Here is an 11868-nt window from a genome sequence, read left to right on the forward strand (position 1 = left end):
TTGCCCAGGGGTCCTTACTTTTTGCCTGTCCCTAGCCCACCTAGCTGTCACACCTCAGCTTCTCTCTTTATCCCAAATTGGCATATTTGGACTCACTTCTTAGCTCTTCAACTCTGGTCTCTGAGTCTCTCTTTCCATAACTCAACTATAATGAAAATTTTACATTTTATCAGATAGTCACTGTAGCTAAGTCTGACTCTTACAGATAAGTTTTGTTGTTGTTGTTGTTTTGTTTTTTGTTTGTTTGTTTCCCAGCACCTACTACAGGATGTGCAGCAGGACCGTGACCCTCACTCTTCACTACACTTTCAGGCTGTGACTGTTGCAGCTTTGTATAAGCTCTCCTGCCCGGTGAGGCCCTTGCCATTCTGTTCTGTGAACCTGCATTCCTCACTGTGGTTTTATCCATGATTCTCGGACTCTTCCCCTTTCCTTGGCAATTTCAACACCTGGTACATTTACAAGCTCTTTCATCATCATGAGCGTCATCAACACTCCCAGCTACGGTTTGATTGATTGTCTTCTCTTAAAAATTCAAATGTCAGAAATCCTGATCCCTTAAGGTGATGATATTAGGAAGTAAGGCATTTGGTGCATGATTAGTCCATGAGGAAGAGCCCTTGTGATGGGATTAATGCCCTATAAAAGAGGCCTCAAAGAGACTTCTTCCCCCTTCCTCAAAGTGGTAACCAGCTAGAAGGTGCCATCATTTATCAGAAAGTGAGCCTGTGCCAGACACTGAACCTGCCAGAAACTTGATAGTGGACTTTACAGCCCCAAAACACTCTCGTGTTTATAAGCCATCCAGTGAATAGTATTTGGTTATAGCAGCTCACACTAACCAAACAAACACATAGACAACATATCTAAATCTGACTACTCGTTGCTTGACCCGAATCCCAAGAAACCAAATTATAACTACTCTGCTCACTATATACATTCTCTTCTGAGCCATCTTTTCCTCTCATGTGACTCAAAGTACTTTGTGTATCATAATTCCTACCAAAACTGTTCCTACCTTGAGATGTACATCAAACTCCTATTGAACATCACCCTTTTGATGCGCCTAAATACTTTGAACTCAAAACTGAATTTATTACATGCATATATCTCCCTCTTTCTTCATAACATCACAGCTCAGAAAATGGCACTAATCTTACTCAGTTGCCAAAGGAGACATTATTTCCTTCTCTCTGCCCCATCCTCCAAATTAAATCCATCATTCAGTCACACTTGCCAAACATATCTCAAATATCCCTCATACTTTCATCTTGTGCCACTGTCCTAAAGCAAACTTTAATACTTCCTTGACTGATCTTATAGCAACAGCCTTCTCCGATTGATTTCCCTTTCTTCAGCATTTCTTTGTTTTAACATAGTTTCATTATAGCATTGGTAGCCAGAGTATTTTCCAAAAATGCAAATTTGCTCACATCCGCCTTTAACCCCACCTTGATAACCTTAGCCTTACTTTCTTGATATAAGGTAGAATGGGGGAGAGACAATTCATGCCCTCTAAACCTCCTTATGTTTCTGCATTGAGCAACAAGATCTGGACAGCCTTTGTAAAGCAATTCTCTACTTTCAATCCAAGTTGCAGTTAACTCAAAAGCATAAGAAGGTTCAGAAGGAGGGTGTGGAAATCCACGAGCAGTCTTTCCAAACTGTTCTACCAACCTCCCCAACATCTTCACAGCCAGCCTCAGAAACTTTCAGCTCTTTGGAACTTTGTGTCCTCCTCCCCTTGACAAGTATTTTTATGTCCCTTTCTCCCCGTTCTCAGGGTCATACCTCTTCTCGTGCTGGTTGTCAGGTCTGCTGAGTTTCCTGCTTGGTGCAGATGGAGAAGAGATAAAGAGAAAAGCAGCTCCACACTGCTCAGCTGTCCTTGAGGGCACAAGATAATGCGAATTTTCACAGTGCAAAGGACTTGTATAGTCTTCTGGTATGTTATGAGTATCTGCCCTTTCTTTTGTCCTGGTTGGATATGCTTGACTCCAGAAAGGAGAACAGAATTTTTTTTAAGGTATCCAGATCTCCACAAACATCACACTGACTTATTAATTATATCAATGTTCCTTGACAGAAAAGTGGCACATACACATGCCACTAGTGAGATATTTGTGTATCAGAGCAAGAGAAAAGCCAAAAGAAATGATTAAAGATCCTGTCATATTGATGAAGGTTTAGAGATCCAGGCTGCAGATATATGTCTGGATCTTCCCTCAAAGTTAAAGGGTAAGTTCCTACACCTTTCCCCCTCTGCAACTCATTAAAAAAAAAAAAAAAAAAAAAAAGTGTAACACTTAATAGACCTCCTTCTACCTTAGATGCAGCAATTATCACATTTGAAACTACTCTTTCTACATATTTGTAGGATAATATGGACAGATTCCAAATTTGACTAGAGAAAGAGAAGCAAATTAAAGATGCAGTACAAGCATCCTGCCACTTGGCCATTTAAACCACCAAATTCCATTTTGATAAAGATAGTTAAGGTAGATTACGAAGCTTTGTGGAATCTAAGATTTTTGAGCAAAGCTATTTCATGTGCTGCATTTAAAAAGCAGCTGGCAAGCTGCCAGTGGAGACTAAGTGTATAGCTCCTAATAGAAGCTCAGTTCAAGGCTATGGGAAATCAAATAAAAATGAAAGAAAAAATGCTCACTGTTGACTGATCATCTTCACAGGTTTCTATAACACAGTAAAAATACAGAGTACAAATCCAAATGGTACAAATTAACATGAAGAAACTAGCCCAGACTCTTAAAGTTACTCACTCTTCCTTTCTTTAGGTAATATATATGGTCCAATAAAGCATTCCTTGTGATCTGATAAGCCAGAACTAGTGCATTGGAGCAAGTGACAGATTAACTGTTGATACACTACAGCTCAGGGGTAGCCATTGAATAGTACAACTGGTTCTCAACTTTATGAGGGAAAGAGACCCAAAAGTTCAGACCACTCAGAGATGAAGGAATGATGCACTGGTAATCTTACCAGGTAAGAAATTTCGATTAGTGAAAAGTGTTAAACCAAGGTAAGGGAATTTAGAATGACTGATAGAGGACGCCAATGATATATTTAAAATGTGACCTTGAACCAATTGCAGCAGCAGATACTCAACTAGTCCCACTTGTTTTTTTTTTTGTTATATTGTGACCAACAATTTTGAAGATCCCTTGTTAAAACATGACTCAATATGGGACACCACCTGAATATACTTGACCGAAAGCTCCCGTAACTATGCATGAGAGCTACAGGAACTTGTTTAATGGATATGCTGGCTAATCTGGAAATGCTGGGGAGTTAACATCCCTGAGAACAGCCTGCAATCAATAATAATTTGGATTTGATCAATAAATACTCTCTCTTCTTCGCCTCTCAGATAAAACAATTCTGAAGCATGCTATACACAGTCTTCCAGAGTTCAACAGTGGGATTGATCCCCAGGAGTCCAAAGAGAGAACTTGATCATTAATGCAATCTGTAGTGGGTTCTTGCTTTTTCCATTCTTTCTTCTCCAGTCTCCTTTGATTGCCTTCCAAATAAACTAGTTTTACCCAAATTTTAATCTCAGTGTCTACTTCTAAGGAATCCAACCAAGATAATACCGATTCTTTATTTCAGATCTGCAATTTTTCTCTGCTTTTACTTTATTTTTTATTGTTCTGGTATATTCTCCTCATTCCATTCACCTCTACCTTCCAGGTTCACCTAGCTAAATTTTGTCTTCTTAGTCTTAGCATAAAAATTACTCCCTTAGGAAGGCTGACCCTAATCCCAGGACAAATTCAGTTCTGGAAAAATGTGCTCTGAATTACTTTCTGAAAGTCCTTTATCATAACATCACATTTAGTGTTATTGTTTGTCTTTATTTTCCAATTGATTTGGCATTAAGAAGACAGCTGTCTTGTTCACAAGAAATAACATATGTCTAGCACAGGTCTTAGTATGTTGATGAATAAAGTCGCTTAGGAGCTCAACATTACAGTGGCTTCCCACCATGTTCTGTCATCTCCAGCCATCCCTAGATAGAACTTCCTCTCCAGGGAATTCAACTGTAGTTCCTGCAGTCTCAGTCAGACTGCAAGGCTTCCCCCGTTTGTTTCTTCCCCTCCTATAGTATTCCTCTCCTCTCCACTTGGTTTATCCCTACTTATCCTTCACATCTCAAAGTATAACCATCTCTGGAAATCCTTTCCTAATGCCCCAGTAATATTTAGAGATCTCTCCCACTCCCAGAGAACCTGAAGCACAATTCTATCATAATTTGTTAACACACTAGGATCATTTTTAAACTTAAGTCTCTTCCATCTCAAACCTATAAACGACCTAAGAAAAGAATATTTGGGGATCTTATTTTTATACAGTGCCTAGCACAATGCCTGGGGAAAGTATGTGCTCAACAAATATTTTCCAGCTGAAATGAATATGAAGAAACATGAAAGTACTAGAGACACTTAATCAGGAAGGAGAGAGCTTAGAAAAGCAAGGCACCTGTTCTTAAGCATGTTAGGGTCATCCACAAAATTAAGCATCACAACCTAATTGCTTTCTTCAGTGCATCAAGGCTAACTGCTTTCTGAATTTGCAGAATTAGATACTGGGGATGTAAAAAAAAAAATTAAAATCTTACTGGTTGCAACAACTGCTAATGTGTGTAGTTCCTTATATCAGTTACTAATGCTGGTGTTGACAGTTTGTTAACAGTTTGATGTGTATCTGCACCCGTTAATAGCAAAGGCCTTAGAATCTAGCTGCCTGAATTCAAATGCTAGCCCTACTTCTTAATAGTTATACAATCATGAACAATTCAATATAATTTTTCAATGCCTCAGTTTCCACATCTGAAAATGGGGTTAATAATAGTACCTCACTCCCAGGATTCTTGTGAAGCTTAAATGAATTAACATATATGAAGTCCTTAAGATGTGCTACATACATATATGCTATAATAAAAGTCATTATAAGATACAAAAATTATTCAATCTACTAGGCACAAGCAGGTACAATGGGTATAAATGTCAGAAAGGATATTTTGATTTAACATAAAAATTAGTTTCTTAGTTTATACTACCCACCTGTGGAATTAGCTGTCTCACAATAGTAAACATTATACCACTAGAACTTAAACCATCCAACCAAGCAGAGGCTACCTATTCTGGGAGGTTGTAGAGTTATCCTGATTCCGTAATTGCACTAGCACCACACTGGCATAGCATATTCCAATTTATGCAGAACATCTCTATTTAGGAGCCTCAAATTCTTTATGTTTTTAAGCTTTCTTCTCCCTTTCAGAGGTAGGAAATTAAACACTGATCCAAGAAAGAGAAAGAGTACATTTATTATGAACTCATTGTTTAGTGTCTCTTCCAACTAGATAACAACTAAGTACTTGGTCAAAGAAGATACTACTAAAGGCTGGCTGGAACCTGGCAGCCCAAAACAGGTACCAACCTTCTCTCTGCCAAACTAATTCCTCAACTAAGACCTTTGCTGGGCTTTACAGTCTTCTTCATACATACTATAGGTCATATAATTGTTTATCAGACTACCATGTGCACAGATAGGGGAATGCTAGGGAAAAGGAAGCTTTTAAAATGTGTGAGAAAGCACAGGGAAGTTCATGTATGTTAGGAGAGCCTGCCTGCCCCATAAAAAAAAAAGCCAACTAGCAATTCACTAAGGTCGACCTCTGAGGTCTGATCTGGGAAATAAGCACTGTTTTTTCCAATTCTCCATGTTATCCAGCATTCCCCACCACTACCACCCTCTTCCCCAGATAATAATGTATCTAACCCAGAACACACAGGAACTCTCTGCAGAAACCACCTCTAATTTTTTCCTGACTGAAAAAATATTAGAATGTACTTCTTGTTTCACCACATTTTTATTCCTTCCAGCAATGTTTTGGATTGCATAAATCCAAGATTTAGAAAAAGAAATTGATACAGGGATGAATTGAATCACTCAAGCAGAAGGGTCACTTTGAAAGTTTCCTAATGACATTAGTGCAAGAACTGGAATACAACAATGAAGTTTCTGAAAAAAAAAAAAAAAAAAAAAAAGTGTAGGTCTTATTGCATTATTCTTGACTCTTCTTTAAATGGAAACTACATAGAGAAGGAAAACCTCAATTACCACAGATCGGTCTCTTCCCAAATCATTGAGACATGTTATAGCCCTAAAAAGACAACTTTATTAACTGTGCCTATTTTTAAAAAATTGACATCATAATCTCCTTTCTTTTGTCATATACTAATTAAAATCTTTTCTGTGGAAAACACTACTTAGAATTTTTTGGTAATTTTAAATAGTATTATTGAAAAACTGACCTGAAACTTTTGGGTAAGGAAGCCCAGGTAGCCTACTGAAGAAGCAGAGACCACTAAGAGACCTGATGTGACCCAGTTAACAGCCAGCAGCAGCTGTGAGATGTGGTCATGAGGCCATCTTGGTATTCCAGCAGCTCAGTGATTATGCAACTCCAGCTACTCCAATGAGCCAAGACAAAGCATCCAAGGAATCACTTTGCCAACTCTTGGACCATGATGAATAATAAGCTAATTTTGGCTCTATGAAGCTCCAAAGTTCCCAGGTGATTTGTTACCTAGCTAAAGATAACTAGTACATCCTATGAGAAAGTCCCATTTCCTCTAGCTCCTTCTGGTTTTCTGGTATATCTGGAAGAATAATGTATGCTTCTCATCTCTCCAGTTCTGGAAAAAGTAAGAATGCAAGAGTCAGAACCTGGATTGATTCATAATGTTCAACTTCACTGGCTTACCTTATGCTGCCAAGATGTCCTTTACTGTTTTGAATCTTGAATGTGAATTCTTCATCATTAGAAAAATCCTGATTTGGTCATTCAGGAATAATTTCCTACTTTTTTTTTTTTTTTACCTGTAATTTTCTTCAGAATGCATAATAGATGACCATGGGTAACTATCATGATGTGGGAAGGAGGTTCAGGATTTTTGGATGGTGAATTCCAGTCTATTGTTTTCATCTAATGATAGCCTTGTGGTCTATTCTCATCTTCATGGCTCTTGCCTGGGAACAAGGAGATATTCTGGCAAAATGTCTTTGCAGTTTTTTGAAGGTGATGCAATCTGACGGTGGCCAGAAGTGCAACCAAAGAAATATTAGGGTCTCGGTATTATTTTAAATATACCCCCCTACTCTCCAACAGTCATAGTGCGATGGAAAAGGAAGAGGTAAGCTATTTTGCTAGGATTGAGTGACTGTTTTGTGATTTGTTTGTTCTATCTATCTAGACACTGCTTCAGAGCAAAACGGTCAAGGATTTTTGTAAGCATAGAAGTGCTGTTTTGTTATAGTCGATTCAAAAAAGAAAGATAACGATGTGGTCTAGTGGTTTCCACATGTATTTCAGTGTCAGCAATTCTGAGTTGTAATCTCATCCAACTGTCTTTCTGGCTGACTCAGATTACTTAAGAAAAATTACCTAACCCTCTCTCTGTCTCCTTTTCCCTACCTATAAAACAGAAGAAAATGTCCTTATTGCACAGTTTTTTTTTTTTTTTAAATTTTAACTAATATTTGCAAATACCCTGAAAATATACTCTGATAATCCCAAATGTGTGCACTTGTATACACACACACACATACACACACACTTTCTAAAAAAAACTCTCAAATTGTTTTTACTTCATTCAAAATCTGAGAAAGTTCAGGAAAGCAGTGACGTTTGTGATTCTTCTTTTACCGTTTCAAAGGCATCTTCTGCCTAGTTCCACAGCCTGGAGAAAGATTTGTTTTCAGCTCCTGTGCTGGGCAGTCATTCAAACTCCCGAGGTTAGTGGCAGCATCTCAGAGAGATTCTAAGAGATTTTCGAAGCTCTATTTTCTTTTAATTAGCTCCCTCTCTGCCTCAGGCAACAAGTCCAAGGAATCAATAGGTTAGACTGAGTACAGACTTTGTAGGCATCAGGAGCTACAGTATGTTGGGACTTGTCAGACCCTCGACTGAGGTTCCAGGAGGTATCAGTGGTCCCAGATCATTTAGAAAGGAGATTTGAACCAGAAGAAGCTCCCGGGCTCAGGGAGACAGTCTGACCATGATTCCCAGAGGCGACTGTTATTACTTTCAGCCACACATTGTCCCTGCCTAAGTCAGGGAAGCTCCAGGGCTGCAGACCTAGTCAGACCCTAGTTAAGAGTTAATATAACACTTGAGAGAAGCTGCACACGTGAATTCTGCTGAGGTGTTAAAATACTCCCGGAGCAGTGTTCAATCCCACTCGTGGTCTCTCCCCCTACTCTGATTATTTTTCCTGTCAATAAAGACAGGAGAGTATCTTCCTCTACACCCGGAAGATATTCTGAATTTGGTCTTTGCACCACATTTTTACTTTGTGGAGCATAAATTTAATTTGTGGCATTAGGACATCTTGTTTATTATAAACAAGAGCTGAGCACAAGGCTGACAACATCTCTGCCGAGAGAGGCGCGGTGGATTTGTTTTCTAGAGTCCCAGTCTCCAGTGAACAGTTCCTGCTACTTTACATGTTCTGGCAATTGTTCTGGAGCAAACTATACAAGTCAAGGGCAGAACATTTGGAATGCTTTGTCAGTGTGCATTATTTATGCAGGGAATGGAACTCCAAAATTCCTGTTTTAAAAAAATCAGATTAAGTGGCGTGGAAAAAATGAAAAAGACAAAGCCTCGGTAATAAATCAGTCAGTAGCTAAGATTAAGTGACAGTAAATACCATTAGGCCCTCTACTGTTTGAAGCTTCAAGCTGAATGACCCTGAGTGTGTGTCTGAAAATCTCACAAGGTATCTGAAAAGATGAGAAACAGGTAGACATTTTTAAATTGTATGTTAGTTATATTTTCAAAATAATATGCTCAAAATATTTTTTGTGCATGGTACCTATAAATTTCAAAGCAATCATTCACTTTGTGATCTGGAAAAATACAATGAATGTAAAAATTAGTGTCCAAAAAAAAAAAAAAAAAAAAAAAAAAAACATGTTCTAGAAACATGAGGAAGTAGTGTACTTACTATATTTTCTTTTCCCAATTAGTATTTGGACCCATTGCTTTAAATTTCAACTACTTCACCTAAGAACACATCTGAAGGTTAAAGAGAAGCATATTATTTAAAAATGCAACCAACATACTGTCTGACAATGAGTCCAGTTTTTTTGGGACATCCCGTATATTCGTAAATGATCCAATGCTGCTCGTGCCAAATATAAAACAATGGGATTAACTAGAGGTAATCAATTATTTTAACAAAACTGAGAAGAGGGTTGTGGGTGTGAAAGGAAAGTAGGACTGTAAGAGGGTAAAATAGCAATCGAGAAAGTAAAAACTTACTATATGGAACTTGAGAGAGAAATTTGGGGACAGGAATTCTGTTCATTCTATGATAATAAAGGGTCCTGGTATTGTATCCGGTGTCCACAAGGCTGAGACACAACATTCCCTAAGGATAACCACCACCTCCCCTTGTTTTCAATGCTTGCTCCTGGGGAAACCTTTACAAACGCTAATTTCTGCTTTCCAGAATCTCTCCTCTTGGGAAGTGAGTGTTTTTGTTATACTGATGCCCAAATAGGATTTATCTCTCAGCCCTTGTTCTGGTTTCAATTTTCCTTCCTAATGTGTGTGAGACCAAAATAAACAGTTGATATTTGGAACTTAGAGCAGCGACCCATTGTAGTAGTTGCAGAGATCAAAATATTAAATATGTCAATTCTTCTGTATCCTTTCTCTTCCTTTCAATCCTACACATTAGGCACATCTTAAACATCAGGGGAAAGAATGTGTGGACAACACATAGAAGAAAAGTTAGCTATCCCAGATCAAGCGTTTCTCTGATCATTTCTAGCCACCAGATGGCCATTCCTAAGCCCTTAGAATTTTTTGATGGAGCTAGCAATGCAATCTCATGTCAGGTCTGTTTGTGGTGTCTCCATTTGTAGGGATACCAGCCAATAAGCCTTCCTTCATCTGATTAACAGCAGTTTCTACTCTCCAGTTTTTGATATGAAAAAATGCAAGACTAATCAACCATGATTAGAAATCTACTGACCCTATACTTTAGAACTATTGTTACTTTTATCTATTGTCCCTATTCTGTGGTTTCTCAACTTTTATTTTTCTCCAACGCATGTCACAACCATTCAAAGCAATGAGGCACCCCCACCCAGAAGATAAGCACTTGCTAAGGTGTATTCTTCTATGATATATAGATAGTAAATCAAGCAGGCCTGTCAATGCTGGTGACACATTGATCCAGATGCATCCTAACTCATATCACACATCATTCTATTGTGCAGTCGATTAGCAGCATCACTCTGCATTCCTCTATATAGTGCTAACAAGATAAGTTTTTCAGATCTGCAAATTTAAGGATTAGGTTCCACAATCTGACAGATTCACATATAGGCAAACTATTTTTTTTTTTTTTTTCCTTTTGGTGTCTGAAGTTCTCATTTTGCTTTTCCAAATTTTCTTTTTACAATGTCATATGTCTCTGAACACTTTTAGAATAAGATTTGGATCAAACCCTAAAAAGGATAAGAGCATCACTCGTATTCCATGTTTTTCAAAGAAATGAAAATGAATTTAAAATGTTTAAGTAAACAGTGCAATTGGAAGCCAACTTTCTAATCGTTTTTCATGGTCACATTTCTTTCTTATTTATTTCACTTTTATGTAAATTGGTGGGTGAATTTGACAGCCCTAGAAAGAGAGGCACTAATAGCAGTGTCAAGGGCCAAGGATTGAACACGCATTCCTGCATCACCCCTGTGTCTCAACCAGGGCCGTACCAATTGTCTAATTTTAGTATTTGGCTCAACACCAAACACCTGGAAATGGCATTCAGCCAGAGATGAACACAAAGCTTAACAGTGGGTGAGCAAGTACATCTGTCTCCTCGTTTTCCCCTTCTCAGCTGTTAGGTAAATAAGGTTGTTATTAGGTAAATAAGGTAGTTATTAAATGATGACTTATGCAAAGGCTACAATTTTAGTGTTCACATTTCATCTCACCAACATGTACCAGGCTGTTCAGCAAGCAACATTTTGATAATATTTCTATGAAAACCAGTTTGACTTCCTCCTCAGTGCTATCTTTGAGGATGAACTGCAACCTGTTTTCTTCTCAGAACAGAATGCATACAAGAAGCACGTCAGGTGTTGGATGTGCTGAAATGGAAAATTCAAAACTGATAAGTGTTCAGTCCTTGGTTTCTGCACGAGCACACTCCTCTACACATGTTCATGTCATAGCACTCAGGACTCCTGACTCCATTTCTTCACCCACAAAAACCACATTTCCTCTTACTCCTCACTTCACCAATCCGCAAACCCTTTAACTACCCCTGAAATATGGAGACGTTTCCCGACATCTCCACAAATATAACAGAAAGCTTTCGTGGTCTCAAGTAACCAAGCTCATAACCATATGCACGCCTCTTGTGACCAGGAAAATCACTCATCTCTCTAGGTGTCCAATTCAAGATTCTTTGCAATAGACCATAATACATGGAATTGGAAGGCCAAACCCAGATGCTATAGATTTTAAGGGAAAAGGCACACATACAAAAACAAAGACAGTGATCCCACCTTTTATCCAGTGCTTTATCTTTCAATGACATAGTCTGTGTACTTGTTTTTAAAAACTAAATTTGCTTGTTCCCTGCAGGAAACATGGCTATTTCTTTCTGGTCTCAGAAGAACTGGAATAAATGTGATGTAAAATAAAATGCAGTAATGCAATTAAGAGTTCATGAGCCATCCTAACAAATTCTACACAAATCCTATAAAAATCTAGTTTTATCCCTGATTATTACTAATAACAACCTTGCAGTTTTAAAAAGCTTT

The sequence above is a fragment of the Sciurus vulgaris genome (assembly GCF_902686455.1).
Source record: "Sciurus vulgaris genome assembly, chromosome: 3".
NCBI classification, from domain to species: domain Eukaryota; kingdom Metazoa; phylum Chordata; class Mammalia; order Rodentia; family Sciuridae; genus Sciurus; species Sciurus vulgaris.